A 21,639-nucleotide genomic window follows, 5' to 3' on the forward strand; every position below is an offset into this window, starting at 1 on the left:
TACTCTGCTCATGTTCATGAATGGCCACAAGAGTGTTGCAAGTACTGCTTTTGGAGTTACAAATAAATTTTAGCCAGTAGACAAATTTGCAAATACTAAATCTGTGAATACTGAGGACCATGGTATCTTTCAATGTGTTGTTTTTTCACTGATGTTTTTATAGAAAAAATGTACATCTACATACTCAAAACTCAATACAGCATTTTTAAACAAAACAATGCATGGGAACAGAAATACAATTAGTAGAAAGTCAGAATCATGTGAAAACACTTTAAAAAGTATACATTGTCAATAAAGGGAGTTTCTCTGAGACTGGTACTAAGAGATGCATCACAGCATATGAAGCAGCTGTGAGCAACCATATCGACTCTTTCAGGATCAGCAGGCATTGTTTAATCATTTTATATCATAAATGGTACTTACATATATGCATTTTACTGTGATCTAGTTACATTTTTTAAATGTGTTGGGTTAGGGCTGACATGTAACACATTATGATTATTCCCATTTAAAATAATGGGAAAGAGCTTCCCAGTTAGCTTTTTTCGAGTAGAGCATTTGGCTTTCTGTAATGGATTACTGACATTAAGTAGGAGATGTTGCTTAAATAAGGCTTTGCTTAAATAAGATGTTGCTTAAATAAGATGCCTAAATAAGATGTTGCTTAAATAAGGCTTTGCGCTCTTACGAGCTTTTTTAAAAAATTTTATTGTGCTTTAAGTGAAAGTTTACAAATCAAGTTGAAGTCTCATACAAAAATATATAAACACCTTGCTATATATTCCAAATTGCTCTCCCCCTAATGAGACAGCACACTCCTTCTCTCCACTCTCTCTTTTTGTGTCCATTTGGCCAGCTTCTGACCCCCTCTACCCTGTCATCTCCCCTTCAGATGGGAGATACCAACATAGTCTCCTGTGTCTACTTGACCCAAAAAGCTCATTCTTAACCAGTATCATTGTCTATGCCATAGTCCAGTCTAATCCCTGTCTGAAGAGTTGGCTTTGGGAATGGTTCCTGCCTTAGGCTAACAGAAGGTCTGGGGACCATGATCTCCAGGGTCCTTCTAGTTTCAGTCAGACCATTAAGTCTGGTCTTTTTATGAGAATTTGGGGTCTGCATCCCATTGCTCTCCTGCTCCCTCAGGGATTCTCTGTTGTGTTCCCTGTCAGGGCAGTCATCAGTTGTAGCTGGGCACCATCTAGTTCTTCTGGTCTTAGGCTAATGTAGTCTCTGATTTATGTGGCCCTTTCTGTCTCTTGGGCTCATAATTACCTTGTGTCTTTGGTGTTCTTCACTCTCCTTTGATCCAGGTGGGTTGAGACCAATTGATGCATCTCAGATGGCTGCTTCCAGCGTTTCAGACCCCAGAGCCACTCTCCAAAGTGGGATGCAGAATGTTTTCTTAATAGATTTTATTATGCCAATTGACTTAGATGTCCCCTGAAACCATGGTCCCTAAGCCCCTGCCCTTGCTATGCTGGCCTTCAAAGCATTCAGTTTATTCAGGAAACTTCTTTGCTTTCGGTTTAGTCCAGATGTGCTGACTTCTCCTGTATTGTGTGTTGTCTTTCCCTTCACCTAAAATAGTTCTTATCTACTATCTAATTAGTGTAAACCCCTCTCTCTCACTCCCTCTCCCCTCGTAACCATCAAAGAGTATTTTCTTCTCTGTTTAAACTATTTCTTGAGTTCTTATAATAGTAGCCTTATACAATATTTGTCTTTTTGCAACTAATTTCACTCAGCATAATGCCTTCCAGATTCATCCATGTTATGAAATGTTTCACGGATTCATCGTTGTTCTTTATCAATGTGCAATATTCCATCGTGTGAATACACCATAATTTATCCATTCATCTGTTGATGGGCACCTTGGTTGCTTCCATTTTTGCTATTGTAAACAGCGCTGCAGTGAACATGGGTGTGCGTATATCTGTTTGTGTAAAGGGTCTTATTTCTCTAGGACATATTCCAAGGAGGGGGATTGCTGGATCGTATGGTAGTTCTATTTCTAGCTTTTTAAGAAGGCGCCAAATCGATTTCCAAAGTAGTTGTACCATTTGACATTTCCACCAGCAGTGTATAAGTGTTCCGGTTTCTTCACAACCTCTTCAACATTTATTATTTTGTGTTTCTTGGATTAATGCCAGCCTTGTTGGAGTGAGATGGAATCTCATTGTACTTTTGATTCGCATTACTCTAATGGCTAATGATCATGAGCATTTCCTCATGTATCTGTTAGCTACCTGAATGTCTTCTTTAGTGAAGTGTCTGTTCATATCCTTTGCCCATTTTTTAATTGGGTTATTTGTCTTTTTGTAGTTGAGTTTTTGAAGTATCATGTAGATTTTAGAGATCAGGCGCTGATCGGAAATGTGATGGCTAAAAACTTTTTCCCAGCCTGTAGGTAAACTTTTTATTCTTTTGGTGAAGTCTTTGGATGAGCATAGGCATTTGATTTTTAGGAGCTCCCAGTTATCTGGTTTCTCTTCTGCATTGTTAGTAATGTTTTGTATACTGTTTATGCCATGTATTAGGGCTCCTAGCATCATCCCTATTTTTTCTTCCATGATCTTTATCATTTTAGATTTTATATTCAGGTCTTTGATCCATTTTGAGCTCGTTTTTGTGCACGGTATGAGGCATGGGTTCTGTTTCATTTTTTTGCAGGTGGTTATCCAGGTATGCCAGCACCATTTAAACGACTTTGGGCATTTGTCAAATATCAGCTGTTCATATGTGGATGGGTTTATGTCTGGATTCTCAATTCTGTTCCATTGGTCCGTGTATCTGTTGTTGTACCAGTACCAGGCTGTTTTGACTACTGTGGCAGTATAACAGGTTCTAAAATTGGGTTGAGTGAGACCTCCTACTTTGTTTTTCTTTTTCAGTAATGCTTTACTTATCTGGGGCCTCTTTCTCTTCCATGTGAAGTTGGTGATTTGTTTGTCCATCTCATTAAAAAATGTCGTCGGAATTTGGATCGGAATTACATTGTATGTATAGATTGCTTTTGGTAGAATAGACATTTTTACAATGTTAAGTCTTCCTATCCATGAGCAAGGTATGTTTTTCCACTTATGTTACTCTCTTTTGGTTTCTTGCAGAAGTGTCTTGTAGTTTTGTATGTATAGGTCCTTTACATCTCTGGTAAGATTTATTCCTAAGTATTTTATTTTCTTCGGGGCTACTGTAAATGTTATTGATTTGGTGATTTCTTCTTTGATGTTCTTTTTGTTGGTGTAGAGGAATCCAGCCTATTTTTGTATGTTTGTCTTGTATCTTGATACTCTGCTGAACTCTTCTATTAGTTTCAGTAGGTTTCTTGAGGACTCTTTAGGGTTTTCTATGTATAAGATCATGTCATCTGCAAATAGAGATACTTTTACTTCTTCCTTACCAATCTGGATGCCCTTTATTTCTTTATCTAGCTTAATTGCTCTGGGTAGGACCTCCAGCACAATGTTGAACAAATATGGAACACTTCATGAATTTGCGTGTCATCCTTGCGCAGGGGCCATGCTAATCTTCTCTGTATCATTCCAATTTTAGTATATGTGCTACCAAAGTGAGCACTCTTATGAGCTTTAGTGCATGGATTTAATGACATCTATTTTGCCTGCAAGGAGCCCTGGTGGTACAGTGGTTAAGCACTTGGCTGCTCACTAAAAGGTCATCTGCCTGAATCCACCAGACACTCTGTGGGAGAAAGATGCGGCAGTCTGCTGCCATAAGATTGCAGCCTTGGAAAGCTTATGGGACAGTTCTACTCTGTCCTACAGGCTTGCTATGAGTTGGAGTGGACTCGACAGCAATGGGTTTGGTTTTTTGGCTTATTTTGCCTGCACTGGGAGCTTTTTGCATAATTCTTGGAATACTGCTGGGGAGCTAAGATGTGGATGGCTGAAATAAGTATTTCTTACATTCCTTGTGTAGTTTAAAATATGTGGCACAGTTGTTACAATCTGTTCTGAGGTGAGAGGGCGAAATCTGATTATTTCTGATCCATTGAAACAAAATAAGTAAGTTAACCATAGTTAACAACCTTAGTTATTCCATGTCCCCAAACATCTTCTCTCTGGACCTAGACTTTTAGCCTGCAGACTTCTTAATACCGGTCACTTAGACTGAGTCTGAGGTCCTTCTTAGGACTCTTCCCAACACCAAGGCTTCTCCCCACTCCTTTTATCCTGAGTAAGGTCAGTCTATGGAGGAACTGGAAGGCCATGTAAGCAAACCCTCCTGTCAAAACACACTTTTCTACCTGTCACATGGTCTGACATTTCACTGATGGAGCTCTATCCTTTTGTATCTTGAAAATTCGGGCTCTTTAAAGAGTTCCCTGGGAAAAGCGACACCTTAATTTCTTTATCTGATTCCTTAGAGGGTATTATGACAATTAGTTGAGGTCAAGGTTCTGAGAGAAAAGACTAAAGTTCAGTCTTACAGAAAGCCATGTTCTAAGAAGGGTGAGACGAACAGGTAAGAAGGGACAAAAATAAACTTTACTTTCTCTACTTGACAATTTATTCTGGAGGTCTCAAGAAGTCTCTGACATTTACACTAATAGACCATACAGTCACCACCCTAGGAGACTCCACTCCAGCCCACAAAGATCCCATACGCCCTCACATACGCCACTAAAAGGAGCCAATGAGATGGTCCTTAAGTGGCACCACAAGGCTCCTCTCCTTTTAGACTACTGATTTTGTGATTCTATGGATGTGGTAGCATTGAGTCTTATCCTCCTGATACATTGTGTGCCCTTGCCCAGGAAAATAGGTGAAGCCTAGAATTTCCTGCCTGCTTTCCTCTATAGCCTTGCTACTCCAGTGGCCCGTGGACAAGCATCATCGGCATCTCTTAGGAGCTGATAGAAATACTGAATCTTAGGCCTCAGCCCAGACCTACTGAATCAGAATCTTCATGTTAATAGAATTCCCAGGTGATGTGAATGCACATTAAAGTTTGAGAAGCTTTCCTAACTTGGAAAAGTTAGGAAGCTCTGAGGACTTCTGCACCATCTCTCAAACAAGCACCTGGTACGAATCTGAACTGGGTGGTCAACAGACATCTGAAAGTTTTTATCCCTGAAGAGAAAACTACTAGCATTCTTCCAGTACTACACAATGTTGGAACTGGATCGCTCATAGAAATAGATGGAGGCTCTTCAGGAACAACTGATGAGAGTTATCGGCAGTTTTTAGTGACTACCTCCCCCCTAGTAACTAGCATAGTCTCTTCCTATAAATTTAGTTTGGCTCAGGGTTGCTGTAGAGGACTTGGACCTCAAGTTCCTTCTGCATTTATATGTATATATATGTATATATATATACAGTCTGTCCAAGAACAGTGCTAATCATGCAGTAGACACGGTTGATCACTTAATATATTGACTATTTCATATCTAAGACACTTTAATATTCAAAATAATGTTGTCGTGCTTAAAGCAACTGTACAGTTCTGAAATCATAACATTTCAGAGTTTTTGCATAATTCTTCAGGGTACCTTAAGTACACCTCTTATTTACTGCTGGAATTCCCCCTTAAACACCCAATAACTGGTCATCTTCCCTCTGAACACTTCTAATGACATGAAACACGCCGCCTCCTACGTCAGTCTCTTCTATTTTTGAACAATTCTAAGTAGAAGTTCTTTCTCATAGTACATTAAAATTTTCCACCATTGGTCTTTATAATTACCGTTTCAATTATTAAGGAGCCCTGGTGGTGCAGTGACTGAGCTCTTGGTTGGGGGTTCAACCCCCCCCCAGTCTTTCTGGGGGAGAAAGATGTGGCAGTCTGCTTCCATAAAGATTTAGAGCCTTGGAAACCCCATGGGGCAGTTCTACTCTGTCCTGTTGGGTCATTATGAGTTGGAATTGACTCAATGGAAAAGGGTCATTCAATTATTAATTCTACACCATAGCATAAAAAGCATTCTTTCTTGCTCCTAGAAAAGTTGGGAAACCAAGACACAGGATTATTATAGTAGGGTTCCAAAGGCCATCAAAAAGCACATGAAGAAACCAGACTAGAAAGCACTTATTTCTAATTTACAATTCTTTTCACTAGACTACCGATAAATGCTGCTCTGTGACCAGCATTCTGATAATATGCAAGCAAAAACACGAGTCCCTGAGAAAGATCATGGATCAGGGTGTGGTAAAAATCCAGAAACTGTGTCCCTCCCTTATGGGTCAAACCTCTGGCAGATATCCTGGGGTAGGATCTGAGGCCAGAATTCACTGTGGGGAGCTTTTTTGTTCCCAGAAAGGAGATTTGACTCTCTGGCAGCTGGCAATTTTCCTTTGTGAAATGGGTGTTCCTGGCACTCCATAAAAGTCCTCCCTCCCTCCACACTCTTTTTTTCCTCCACCCCCACACTCCACACCCTACTGCACACACCCTCCCACTCCTACATCAATAAAACCCCTCCCTTACATACATTCTGCACACACATATGCCCCCAGAACTTCCTCTGCAAACACACCCACGTCTCTCTCACCCAAGCAGCACAAAGCTTTCTGTTTCAGGCCCTCATCCTCTCCTTCACTCAGCCTGCCCACAGCACCTTAATCCTGTATCTGCCACCCCACACATCTTCTTCTCACTCTCTCCTCCATTTAATTCTATTTTGTTTGGTTTTCCTTTACCTCATCCCATCCCACCCTACTTTGCTCCTTGGGCCTAGGAATGCTGGCACTGCAATCTTGTTCTTAACGTTTGTAATCCGGAGCTGTCACAAGCAGGGAAGTAGTCATTCTGCATGTGCCAGCCTGCTCTTCTCCCTTAGGGAGGTTAAAAGGGAGGGTGCAAAGAAGCTGGCAGGCAGTCAGATTTCTGGAAACTACAAAAACTCTCATTTTCCTCTTTAATTTCCTAAAGGAACCATTCCAGGCTCTACAATAGTCACCATCATTCTTTCCTTCCTCTAACCCTGTTGTGAGTTTTCCCTGTCCATTCTTCAGATACCCTCACTCTAGGGTACCTATGGTGGTATCACTCACATGCCTAAGTGTGTTCTGTCCATTATGACAAGTTACCCAAGGCCAGATGACCTCACAGAGAATGTAAAGGGCAATGAAGAAGGAGAGACAGAATTGATTATGTTCAATAGGAACCTTAGATCATTTAAAAATATGCTAATCCCCTGAAATCTATACACAGACATGATAACATCGAAAAAAATGCTGAATCAATGAAACACAGAACATGTCAGTTTAGAGCATCTCTATGCTCCTTAGTACCTAATAGCTTCATTAGCTTATAAAAGTGGTCTCTTTAGGCAAATGATTTGCCACAGTTGCCTGGATTCATTTTTCCTTGGTAAGGTAGATGGTAAAAGACCAAAAAAAAAACCCCAAACCCACTGCTGTGGAGTCAATTCCAACTCCTAGAGACCCTATGGGACAGAACAGAACTGCTCCCGTAGGATTTCTATAGGATTTATGGTAGCAGGCTGCAGCAGAGCAGCTGGTAGATTTGAACCACTGACCTTTCAGTTAGCAGCTGAGCACTTCAGCCACTGCACCCCAAGGGCTCCTGTAGATGGTAAACCAAACCAACCAAACCCAGTGCCGTCGAGTCGATTCCGACTCATAGCGACCCTATAGGACACAGTAGAACAGCCCCATAGAGTTTCCAAGGAGCGCCTGGCGGATTCGAACTGCCGACCCTTTGGTTAGCAGCCATAGCACTTAACCACTACGCCACCAGGATTTCCCGGTAGATGGTAGCTTAGCTAAATAAATATTAAGAACACATGAGTTTTTAATAACAGCTGCTTCTGCTGAGTAACTGTGGCCACCGTTTACGTAAACAGCTTGCAACATTGCATTCTCATTAAATAAGTAAAATAGATAGTTTTTGATTACTGACCGTTTACCATCTAAAGTAAAATTATATCAATGGGGCAAAAATATGTGAATAAATAGCCAGAAAGAACTTTCTTTTCATGTTTAAAAAACAAAAGAAAACAATGGATGCAGACTTTCCAAAGAATAAAGTTCTAACATACGAATTTGGCATTCAAAAACCTCACAATCTGGGTCCAATATAACTTTTCAATTCCATCTCCCACTTTCCCCAGTAATTCAGTCGTGTACACACTGAACTCATTGATTCCCAGACATAGTCTGTACTTCCCACGGAACCTTAAGCCCAAGGGTCCTGCCATTCCACATTGTACCCTCGCAGGACCTAGTCCAGTGCCTTATGCATAATGTAGTTGTTGAATAAACATTTTGTTGAAGGTAAGCTTCACGATCAACCAGTTGCCTTTGAGTCAATTTGGACTCACGGCTAACCCATGTGTTTCAGAGCAGAATGTACTGCATACGATTTTCATGACTGCGACCTTTCAGAAGCAGATTGCCTGGCCTTTCTTCCAAGGCATCTCTGGGTAGTTGGAGTACAACCTCCAACCTTTTGGTTATTAGCTCGGCGCTTAATCAGTTGTGCCACTAATTAGCACAGAGTTAAAGTTTTCAAAGCTTACTGAATAAAGAAAAGGTAAGTACTCCTTGTCTATAAAATGCCTGCCTTTTCCTTATATTAAGCTATCACCCTCTCAGTATTCTTGTTCATCAAGGTTGTTTTTTCCGTTGCCATAACTGCCCAACAATGTTAATATATGTCATGGCTCTAGGATGTGCTTATTCAACTTCACATATCCAGGCTTCACATACCTTTTGACTGGGTTTCACCGGAGACTACCAGGTTGGTATCACTACACGTATCCAGAAAACAAGTCAGCATGGCACAAGTAGAGACTTGAACCAGACCCTCCATGAACTAGTTAATGCATTCTCAATTCAGTATGTTGTAGCAATACCATCTTCAGGGGATTCATATGTCTCATTAATTTCTTCCTTCTTAGGGAACAATTAATTTCTCCCATAGATAAATTATTCCTCTTAATGCTTAGCTATATTTTCTTGCTTCCTGTTTTTTTTCTTTTTAATATCATTAAATTTTATTAGCATAAGGACTATCTTTCATCAACAAACCTTGGAAACTGGTGCTAGCTCTAGAAATCATTGTTTCCAACCATATGGTTCAGATAATTTGAGTCTGCTGATAACAAAAACAACCAGATTCAACAAGTTGTCAGTCATTTTCCATCGTAATGAGCATTATAAGAAGTAAACCAGAAGCCATCTACAGTAATCGTGAATATTAAGGAAAAAAAAATTTGCCTTTGAGTTGATTCCAATTCATAGTGATCCTATAGGACAGAGTAGAACTGCCTTATAGGGTTTCCAGGGTTAGCAGCCAAGCTCTTAACACTGCACCACCAGGGCTCCACATGCGAATATAGATCACTAAAATTCATAGAAAATATTTAATGCCCTTTTTAATCATTAATTTCAGTTCCTGCCTGCCCCCAACCAACACTTTCCTAAAACCAGAAGCATATAAAGCACAGCAATTTTAATTAAATCTCATCTATTTGACCATTTTATATAATCAGTTAGAGGTACCAACAAGCTAGGAAATGCTCATAAGAGAACAATGAAAGAAAAGATTTTCAAAGCTGGATTAAAAAAAAAAAATCAAGGCATAAATAAACGAGAGCTTTAAAAGCTCATACTTTTTTTAACCTTTAGTTTTGTAATTGCAAAGAAATTTTAAGTTTAGCAAATTTTTAAAACTTAGAAAAAATGGAATTGATAAAATTGAGTTATTATACCAGATGCATCAGAATTTGAGCTTTGAATTAAAAATAATTAAGCAAAGCTTTGCATAATGGGAGCGGGTGAAGATTGGGGGTGGGTAGGAGAAAGGAAGAACCATTTGTTGGGGGTGGTTGTTGTTGTTGCTAGGTGCCGTGGAGTTGGTTCCAACTCATAGAGACCCCATGATCAACAGAAGGAAACACTGTCCAGTCCTGTGCCATCCTCACAATTGTTGCTGTGCTTGAGCCCTTTGTTGCAGCCACTGTGTCAATCCATCCCCTTGAGGGTCTTCCTCTTTTTCACTGACCCTTTACTTTACCAAGCACGATGCTCTTCTCCAGGAACTGATCCTTCCTGATAACATGTCCAAAGTATGTGAGACACAGTCTCACCATCCTTGCTTCTAATGAGCATTCTGGTTGGACTTCTTCCAAGAAAGATTTGTTCGTTCTTTTGCCAGTCCATGGTATATTCGATATTCTTCACCAACACCACAATTCAAAGGCGTCAGTTCTTCTTCAGTCTTCTTTACTCATTGTCCAGCTTTTGCATGCATATGAGGCTATTGAAAACTCCATGGCTGGAGTCAGGCACACCTTAGTCCCCAAAGTGACATCTTTGTTTTTCAACACTTTAAGGAAGCCTTGCATCAGATTTGCCCAATGCAATACACCATTTGATTTCCTGACTGCTGCTTCCATGGGTGTTGATTGCGGATCAAAGTAAAAGGAAATCTTTGACAACTTCAATCTTTTCTCCATTTATCATGATGTTGCTTATTGTTCCAGTTGTAACGATTTTTGTTTTCTTTATGCTGAGGTATAATCCACACTGAAGGCTGTGATCTTTCATCTTCGTCAGTAAGTGCTTCAAGTTGTCTTCACTTTCAGCAAGCAAGTTGTGTTATCTGCATAACGCAGCTTGTTAATGACTCTTCCTCCAATTCTGATGCCCCATTCTTCTTCATATAGTCCTCCTTGGATTATTTGCTTAGCATACCGATTGAATAGGTATGGTGAAAGGATACTACCCTGATGCACACCTTTCCTGACTTTAAACCATGCAGTATTCCCTTGTTCTGTTCAAACCACTGCCTCACCATCCATGTACAGATTCTTCATGAGCACAGTTAAGTGTTCAGGAATTCCCATTCTCCTCTATGTCATACATAATTTGTTATGATCCACACAGTCGAATGCCTTTGCGTAGTCAATAAAACACAGGTAAACATCCTTCTGGTATTCTCTGCTTTCAGCCAGGATCCATCTGACATCAGCAATGATATTCCTGGTTCCACATTCTCTTCTAAATCTAGCTTGAATTTCTGGCAGTTCTCTGTTGATATACTGCTGCAGCCGCTTTTGAAAGACCTTCAGCAAAATTTTGCTTGCGTGTTATATTAATGATATTGTTTGATAATTTCCACATTTGGTGGGATCACCTTTCTTGGGAATAGGCATAAATATGGATCTCTTCCAGTCGGTTGGCCAGGTAACTGTCTTCCAAATTTCTTGGCATAGACAAGTGAACAATTCCAGTGCTGCATCTGCTTGATGAACATCTCAATTTGTATTCCATCAATTCCCAGAGCCTTGTTTTTCGCCAGTGCCTTAGTGCAGCATGAACTTCTTCCTTCAGTACCATTAGTTCCTGATCATATGTTACCTACTGTAATGGTTGAATGCTGACCAATTCGTTTTGGTAAAGTGACTCTGTGTTTTCCTTCCATCTTCTTTTGATGCTTCCTGCGTCGTTTAATATTTTCCCCGTAGAATTCTTCAGTATTGCAACTCGAGGCTTGAATTTTTTTCTTCAGTTCTTTCAGTTTGAGAAATGCTGAGTGGGTTCTTCCCTTTTGGTTTTCTATCTCCAGGCCTTTGCACATGTCATCATAATACTTTACTTTGTCTTCTCGAGCCACCTTTTGAAATCTATTCAGCTCTTTCGCTTCATCATTTTTTTCCTTCTGCTTTAGCTACACTACGTTCAAAAGCAAGTTTCAGAGTCTCTTTTGACATACACTTAGGTCTTTTCTTTCTCTCCTGTCTTTTTAATGAACTCTTGCTTTCTTCATGTATGATGTCCTTGATGTCATTCCACAACTCGTCTGGTCTTTGGTCATTAGTGTTCAACGCGTCAAATCTCTTCTTGTGATGGTCTCTAAATTCAGGTAGGATATACTCAAGGTTGTACTTTTGCTTTCATGAATTTGTTCAAATATTCTCAGTTCCAACTTGAACCTGTACATGAGTAATTGATGGTCTGATCTGCAGTCAGCCCCTGGCCTTGTTCAGCTTTTCCATCGTCTCTTTCCACAGATATAATAGATTTGATTCCTGTGTATTCCATCTGGAGACTTCCATGTGTATAGTCACCATTTACATTGGTGAAAAAAGGTATTTGCAATGAAGTCGTTGATCTTGCAAAATTCAATCATGTGATCTCCAGCATGATTTCTATTACCAAGTCCCTATTTTCCAACTACCGATTCTTCTTCTTCGTTTCCAACTTTTGCATTCCAATCACCAGTAATTATCAGTGCATCCTGATTGCATGTTCACTCAATTTCAGACTGCAGAAGTTGGTAAAAATCTTCAGTTTCTTCATCTTTGGCTTTAGTGGTTGGTGCGTAAATTTGAATAATTGTCGTATTAACTGGACTTCCTGTAGGCATATGGATATTATCCTATCACTGAAAGTGTTGTACTTCAGGATAGATCTTGAAATGTTCTTTTTGATGATGAATGCAACACCATTTGTCTTCAAGGTGTCATTTCTGGCATAGTAGACCACATGATTTTGAATCGGTTGGGGGTAGTAGGAACAGACATTTTGGCAGCTGTTGTAAAAAGAGACAGAACCCAAAAAGCAGATTAGTGACTGCTTAGGGTTGGGAGGAAGGGAATGTAAGGAAATGTTAAGAAGAGAATGCTAGGGCTAAGGGGTATTAAAAAAAAAAAAAAAAACCCAGTGAAGGGGTATAGAGTTCCTTTTTGGGGTAATGAAAATGTCCTTAAATTGATTATGGTGGTGGATGCAAAACTCTGTGAATACAGGAAAAGGAATTGAATTGTACATTTTATTTTTTTTAATTTTTTTATTTTAATTGTGCTTTAAGTGAAAGTTTACAAGTTAGTCTGTCATAAAAAATTATACACATCTTGCTATATACGCCCAGCTGCTCTCCCTCTAACGAGACAGCACACTCCTTCTCTCCACCCTGTATCTCTGTGTCCAGTCAGCCAGCTTCTGTCCGCCTCGGCCTTCTCATCCCCCCTCCAGACAGGAGCTGTCCACACAGTCTCATGTGTCTACTTGAGCCAAGAAGCTCACTCCTCACCAGTATCATTTTCTATCTTATAGTCCAGTCCACCCCCACATGTCTGTCAATTTGTCGTACTGTGGGGGCTTGTGTGTTGCTGCGATGCTGGAAACTATGCCATCAGTATTCAGATACCAGCAGGGTCACCCATGGAGGACAGGTTTTAGCTGAGCTTGCAGACTAAGACAGACTAGGAAGAAGGACCCGGCAGTCTGCTTCTGAAAGGTATTAGCCAGTGAAAACCTTATGAATAGCCGTGGAACATTGTCTGATATAGTGCTGGAAGATGAGTTCCCCGGGTTGGAAGGCACTCAAAAGATGACTGGGGAAGCTCTGCCTCCTCAAAGAAAGAGGAGTCAACCTTAATGACGTGGATGGAGTAAGGCTTTCGGGACCTTCATCTGCTGATGTGGCATGACTCAAAATGAGAAGAAACAGCTGCAAACATCCATTTATAATCAGAACCTGGAATGTACGAAGTATGAATCTAGGAAAATTAGAAATCATCGAAAATGAAATGGAACGATATCCCAGGCATTAGTGAACTGAAATGGCCTGGTATTGGCCATTTTGAATTGCACAATCATATAGTCTACTATGCTGGGAATGACAACTAGAAGAGGAATGGTGTTGCATTCATCATCAAAAAAAAAAAAACATTTCAAGATCTATCCTGAAGTACGATGCTGTCAGTGATGGGATAATATCCATATGCCTACAAGGAAGACCAGTTAATACGACTATTATTCAAATTTATGCACCAACCACTAGGGCCAAAGATGAAGAAACAGAAGATTTTTATCAGCTGCTGCAGTCTCAAATTGATTGAACATGCAATCAAGATGCATTAATAATTACTAGTGATTTTAATGTGAAAGATGGAAACAAAGAAGAAGGATCAGTAGTTGGAAAATATGGCCTTGGTGATAGAAACAATGCTGGAGATCGAATGATAGAATTTTGCAAGACCAATGACTTCTTCATTGCAAAAACCTTCTTTCACTAACATAAACGGTGACTATACACATGGACCTCGCCAGATGGAACACACAGAAATCAAATTGACTACATCTGTGGAAAGAGATGATGGAAAAGCTCAATATTATCAGTCAGAATGAGGATAGGGACCGACTGTGGAACAGACCATCAATTGCTCATATGCAAGTTCAAGCTGAAACTGAAGAATATCAGAGCAAGTCCACGAGAGCCAAAATATGACCTTGAGTATATCCCACCTGAATTTAGAGACCATCTGAAGAATAGATTCAATGCATTGAACACTGGCGACCGAAGACTGGATGAGTTGTAGAATGACATCAAGGACATCAAGCATGAAGAAAGCAAGACGTCATTGAAAAGACAGTAGAGAAAGAAAAAACCAAGATGGATGTCAGAGGAGATTCTGAAACTTGCTCTCGAAAGTCAAGCAGCTAAAGCAAAAGGAAGAATTGATGAAGTAAGAGAGCTGAACAGATGATTTCAAAGGACAGCTCGAGAAGACAAAGTAAAGTATTATAATGACATGTGCAAAGAGCTGGAGATGGAAAACCAAAAGGGAAGAGCATGCTCGGCGTTCCTTAAGCTGAAAGAACTGAAGAAAAAATTCAAGCCTAGAGTTGCAATAGTGAAGGGTTCTATGGGGAAAATATTAAACGATGCAGGAAGCATCAAAAGAAGATGGAAGGAGTACACAGAGTCATTATACCAAAAAGAATTAATCTATGTTCAACCATTTCAAGAGGTAGCATATGATCAGGAACCAATGGTACTGAAGGAAGAAGTCTAAGCTGCTCTGAAGGCATTGGCGAAAAACAAGGCTCCAGGAATTGATGGAATATCAATTGAGATGTTTCAACAAACGGATGCAGCCCTGGAGGCGCTCACTTGTCTATGCCAAGAAATATGGAAGACAGCTTCCTGGCCAACTGACTGGAAGAGATCTATATTTATGCCTAGTCCCAAGAAAAGTGATCCAACCAAATGTGGAAATTACAGAACAATATCATTAATATCACACACAAGCAAAGTTTTGCTGAAGATCACTCAAAAACAGCTGCAGCAGTATATCGACAGGGAACTGCCAGAAATTCAGGCCGGTTTCAGAAGAGGATGTGGAACCAGGAATATCATTGCTGATGTCAGACGGATCCTGGCTGAAGGCAGAGAATACCAGAAGGATGTTTACCTGTGTTTTATTGACTATCCAAAGGCATTCGACTGTGTGGATCATAACAAATTATGGATAACGTTGTGAAGAATCTGAATTCCAGAAAACTTAATTGTGCTCATGAGGAACCCTTACATAGATCAAGAGGCAGTTGTTCGGACAGGACAAGGGGATACTGATTGGTTTGAAGTCAGGAAAGGTATGCGCTGGGTTGTGTTCTTTCACCAAATATATTCAGTCTGTATGCTGAGGAAATAATACGAGAAGCTGGACTATATGAAGAAGAATGGGGCATCAGGATTGGAGGAAGACTCACTAACAACCTGCATTATGCAGTTGACACAACCTTGCTTGCTGAAAGTGAAGAGGACTTGAAGCACTTACTAATGAAGATCAAAGACCACAGCCTTCAGTATGGATTACACCTCAACATAAATAAAACAAAAATCCTCACAGCTGGACCAATGGGTAACATCGTGATAAATGGAGAAAAGACAGAAGCTGTCAAGGATTTCATTTTATTTGGATCCACAATCAACAGCCATGGAAGCAGCAGTCAAGAAATCAAAAGACGGATTGCGTTGGGTAAATCTGCTGCAAAGGACCTCTTTAAAGTGTTGAAGAGCAAAGATGTCACCTTGAAAACTGAGGTGCGCCTTGGAAGAAGTACAACCCAAATGCTCCTTAGAAGCAAGGATGGAGAGACTACGTCTTACATACTTTGGACATGTTTTCAGGTGGGATCAGTCTCTGGAGAAGGATATCATACTTGGCAAATACAGGGTCAGCAGAAAAGATGAAGACCCTCAATGAGGTAGACTGACACAGTGGCTGCAACAATGAGCTCAAGCATAGCAACGATTGTGAGGATGGCACAGGACCAGGCAGTGTTCTGTTCTGTTGTGTGTAGGGTCGCTATGAGTTGGAACCGACTCAATGGCACCTAACAACAACAACAACAGTCCAGTCCAATCCCTGTCTGAAGAGTTGGGTTTGGGAATGGTTCCAGTCTTGGGCTAACAGAAGGTCTGGGAATCGTGACTTCTGGGGTCCTTCTAGTCTCAGTTAAACCATTAAGTCTGGTCTTTTTACGAGAACTTGAGGTCTGCATCCCACTGTTCTTCTGGTCCATCAGGGATTCTCTGTTGTGTTCTCTGTCAGGGCACTCATTGGTTATAGCGGGGTACTCTCCAGTTCTTCTGGTCTCAGGCTGATGTAGCCTCTGATTTATGTGGCCCTTTTCTATCTCTTGGGCTCATAATTACCTTGTGTCTTTGGCATTCTTCATTCTTCTTTGCTCCAGGTGGGTTGAGACCAATTGATGCATCTTAGATGGTCACTTGCTAGGGTTTAAGACCCCAGACGCCACTCTCCAAAGTGGGATGCAGAACGTTTCCTTAATAGATTTTATTATGCCAGTTGACCTAGATGTCCCCTGAAAGCATAGTCCCCAAACCCCTGCCTCTGCTGCGCTGGCCTTTGAAGCATTCGGATTATTCAGGAAACTTCTTTGCTTTTGGTTTAATCCAGTTGTGCTGACCTCTCCTGTATTGTGTGTTGTCTTTCTCTTCACTTAAAATAATTCTTGTCTACTATCTAATTAGCGAATCCTCCTCTCCTTCCCTCCCCACTCTCGTAACCATCAAAGAGTATTTTCTTCTCTGTTTAAATTATTTCTTGAGTTCTTATAATAGTAATCTCCTACAATATTTGTCCTTTCGCAATAGACTAATTTCACTCAGCATAATGCCTTCCAGATTCCTCCATGTTATTAAATGTTTCACGGATTCATCATTGTTCTTTATCGATGCTTTGTATTTCGTTGTGTGAATACACCATAATTTATCCATTCATCCTCTGATGGGGATCTTGGTTGCTTCTATCTTTTTGCTATTGTAAACAGTGCTGCAATGAACATGAGTGGGCGCATATCTGTTTGTGTAAAGGGTCTTATTTCTCTAGGACATATTCCAAGGAGTGGGATTGCTGGATTGTATTGGTAGTTCTATTTCTAGCTTTTTAAGGAAGAGCCCAATCGATTTCCAAAGTGCTTATACCATTTTACATTCCCACCAGCTGTGTGTAAGTGTTCCAGTCTCTCCACAACCTCTCCAACATTTATTATTCTGTGTTTTTTTGATAAATGCCAGCCTTGTTGGAGTGAGATGGAATCTCATTGTAGTTTTGATTTGCATTTCCCTAACGGCTAATGATGGTGAGCATTTCCTCATGTATCTGTTAGCTACCTGAATGTCTTCTCTAGTGAAGTGCCTGTTCATATCCTTTGCCTGTTTCTTAATTGGGTTGCTTTTTGTTGTTGAGTTTTTGCAGTATCATATAGATTTTAGAGATCAGATGCTGATCAGAAATGCCATAGCTAAAATCTTTTTCCCAGTCTGTAGGTAGTCTTTTTATTCTTTTGGTGAAGTCTTTGAACGAGCATCGATGTTTGATTTTTTGGGGGAGCTCCCAGGTATCTGTTTTCTCTTCTGCATTGTTAGTAATGTTTTGTATACTGTTTATGCCATGTATTAGGGCTCCTAACATTGTCCCTATTTTTTCTTCCATGATCTTTATTGTTTTAGATTTTATATTCAGGTCTTTGATCCATTTGAGTTTATTTTTGTGCATGGTGCGATGTATAGGTCCTGTTTCATTTTTTTGCAGATGGACATCCAATCATGCCAGCATCATTTGTTAAAGAGACTGTCTTTTCCTATTTAACTGACTTTGGGCCTTTTTTAATTATCAGCTGCTCCTGTGTGGATGGATTTATGTCTGGATTCTCAACTCTGTTCCATTGGTCTACATATCTGTTGTTGTACCAGTACCAGGCTGTTTTGACTATTGTGGTGGTGTAACATTTTCTAAAACCTGGTGGTGTGAGGCCTCCCACTTTGTTCTTCTTTTTCAGTAACGCTTTACTTATCCGGAGCCTCTGAATTGTACACTTTAAATGGTTCAATTATATGGCATATGAATTATATCTTAATGAAGCTGTTAAAATGAGAGAAAGAAAGAGTCAGTAAATGTCGGGGGTTTTGAGAATTTGCTTTCCTAATCTGACTCATTCCACTCTAATAGTCAAACTGTTTTTTCTTTTTATAAGCAGTCAATTTCTAACTGCTCTCAGGTATATTCAAGCCAAGAAAAATGTAAAAGGTACTTGAGTCCATAAGTTTTATTCTGGTGAACAAGCAGGGGTTTCAATAGCAAGCTACTGTACCTTTGACTCAATTGATTTCTGTTTATATTGCAACAAGTTTAAGAAAATGGAATTTTTTTTTGCAGGAATAAATGTGAAGCTCATAAACAAATGCTGTAAAGAAATTCACAGGGTGATGTAAATAACAATAAAATAATGCCATAAAGTTTCAAAGACAAAAGAAATAAAGATGGTGAGAAACACACCAGGTTTGAATCCCAGCACTGCCACTTTTTCTTTAGAAAATGGAGGTTTTTATATTATACAAGATAATGAAGAGTAGAGATAATGTATACAAACACCTGACACACATAAGGCATTGCTTATTATCATAAAGACATATATTAAGACTATTGGATAATGAAAAAAGAAAACAGAAGAAGAATTGATGTTTGAACTGTGGTGCTGACAAATACTGTCATCTGAAGAATGAATAAATCAGTCTAGATGAAACGTAACCAGAATGTTCCTTAGAAGCAAGAATGGCAAGATTTTGACTCGTTTACTTAGAACATGTCATCAGGAAAGACCAATTGCAAGAAAAAGACATCATGTTTGGCAAAGTAGAGGGCCAAAGAAAATGAGGGAAACCCTCAATGAAATGCATTGACACAATGGACTCAAACATATCGACAATCATGAAGACTGCGCAGGACTGGGCAATGTTTCTTTCGATTATACGTAAGGTCACCATGCATCAGAGCAGACTTGACGGCAACTAACACTATCACCGCCGAGACTATTCCCTTGGTCCAGCCTCTTACATGTATTATTCTCATTAATCCTGAGAAGAGCCTGCAGTAGTCAGAGTAGGCTAAATTATGCTGCACTAAGAAATTACCCCAAAGTCTCACTGGCTTAAAAAAAAAAAAATTTATTTCTCACTCAATTTACAAGTTCACCACAAGCTGGCTTGGGGCTCTGCTCTGTGCTATTCTTACTCTGAGACTCAAGGTCAAAGAGCTATTATTTGGAACATTTCCCTATGGCAAAGGGAAAAAGAGTATGACAAAATGCACACTGACTCTTAAAATATATGCCTGCGAATGAGACATGGTACTTCCGCTTCCATTTCATGGGCTAAAGCAAGTGACGTGGCCATTCCTAACCTCAAGAGGACAGGGAATTGCATTTTTAACACGTTCATAGAAGAAGGGTAGATATTATTTGTGAAGAACCCCTAATAATCACAAAATCTTATAAGGGAAATATCTTTATCCTCAATTTTAAAGTCAAGAATCTGAGGTACAGGGAGATTAAGTATTTGCCTATGGCTATACAGAAATTGGAATTGATTCCTCGGCAAATAACAAACAACATTCAGCTAGGAACTGGTAGAATAAGGATTCAAACTCAAATACTGTGTTATCCTCTGTTTATCCCAACAGACCCTGAAACTGAATATACGCTACCTCCAAGTATATCTGAATATATCTTCTACCCCACGTTTGTAGAAAAAATGTGCACATTTCCTTTGGGAACAAACTGGTACTGCTTTCTCAGAAACCAGTTTTTGTAAAAAAAAAAAAAAAAATTAAGAATCATAAAATGTTCACACACTCTTTGACCTAGTAATCCTTGTTCTGGGAACTTGTCCTAAGGGAATCCAAGGAGATGAAAAATTTTACTCATGAAAAAGATCTATTGTGACATTGTTTATAGTAGTGAAGAATTGAAAATAACCCACATTTTCAACAAGAGGAAGAGTTAAATTATTGACTATCTGGTCAATTAATTATTATAAAATAGTTACTTTATAAAGACCATATAGTAACATGAAAAAAAGTTTTTTATATAACGCTAAGTAAAAAAAAAATATATAAAATTGTTTTTACTGTTTGTCAACTATGTGTCAAAGGCTTAGTATCCATTCTCTCACTTCTTCTTTAGTAATAGAACCTCTACCCCCAGTTTTAGGAGCCCTGGTGGTGTAGTGGTTAAGAGTTCAGCTGCTAACCAAAAGGTCAGCAGTTCAAATCTACCAGCTGCTCCTTGGAAACCCTATGGGGCAGTTCTACCTTGTCCTGACTCGATGGCACCTAACAATAACAAAACCCCCAGTTTTAACAGGTCACGGGGCTGCCCAGCTACAAACTACATTTCCCAGCCTCCCTTCCATCTACTTCCAAGCTTTGCCCATGAAAATAATGAGGCACATGTTCTCTGTGCCTTACTTACCCCCTCCCTCTGAAAAGGAAATGAGAACAACTGAAGCAGCTACCTTAGGTCCCAAGATGGAAGCCACACGTTGAGGGATGTGGGAATTTTTTTCATTTTTCTAAAACTTCCTTAATATCATTTTTATTATTAAAAAGGTGAGAAAGTGCTTCACCATTTTTAATACAATTAATCATCAAAATTTCTCTTAAAAAATATTGCTTTTCTTAAAAAGACAATAGACCCTCTCATTTAAAAAAAAAAGAAAGAAAGAAAAACACACGTATATGGCATTTTCCCCCAATTTGGACTATTTTATAATTTTGAATGGCCCCAGATTTTTAGGGAGCATGACTGGGAAGGGCTATGAGCAAGGCATGTTGCAGTGCTGGGGGTATGGAGACCAAGGATTTATACTGCCCTGGGGCAAAACAGGGCTATCAGACTGGGTGTCTGTGTGTGTGACATCATCAGTACAATCTATTAATAGGAAGAAGCGGGAGAAAAAGATGAAGAGAGACAAACTAGTCAGTGTTTAATTTTACCAATGCCTAACTCCTTTCCCTTTCATAATGCTGCTATTACACTTCGTAACTCAGGTAAAGCCCTACAGTTTGACTACAGGGATCAGAATGTTTAAAGTATCTCCAAGAGTATAACCATGAAAATATTGCAGACCAGGAAATTCTTAGTAATCAGATTGTCACAGGTACCAATGATTTTAGAAGTTTTTAAGTAAAAGACATATCATAAGCAACATCTGCTGAGCACTGACTATGTCAGATACTATTCTAAGCACTTTAGATGTATTTTAACTCATTGAATCTTCCCAAATCCTGGTATATAGGTAATATTATTATTATTTTCATTTTACGAAAAGGAAAACTAAGGCACAGAGCAGTTAAGTAACTTGCTCAAGTAAGTGGAGGCCAGGCGGGCTGTTCTAGAACCTCAGTTTTTACCCTTTAGCTGTAGTGCCTTAATCATGAATTGCTAAATCTAACAAAAATCTGTAAACAAGACTCAGTGGTGTCACTAGGGTTGATGTCACCCAATGAGGTAACTCTTGGTGTCACCCCCCCCAAGTGTGGCTGGCCAAGCCCCA

At 39.7% G+C, this 21,639-nt stretch overlaps 1 non-coding gene across 1 annotated transcript; it reads right to left on the minus strand.

Annotated features, from left to right (window-relative positions):
- Positions 1 to 3,472: 3,472 nt before the first annotated feature.
- Positions 3,473 to 3,579, minus strand: LOC111749492 (U6 spliceosomal RNA). The gene has a single exon (XR_002784625.1). It is a non-coding gene; the product is annotated as a U6 spliceosomal RNA (small nuclear RNA).
- Positions 3,580 to 21,639: the final 18,060 nt, after the last annotated feature.

This window comes from Loxodonta africana, chromosome 6, assembly GCF_030014295.1.
Source record: "Loxodonta africana isolate mLoxAfr1 chromosome 6, mLoxAfr1.hap2, whole genome shotgun sequence".
Lineage (NCBI taxonomy): Eukaryota > Metazoa > Chordata > Mammalia > Proboscidea > Elephantidae > Loxodonta > Loxodonta africana.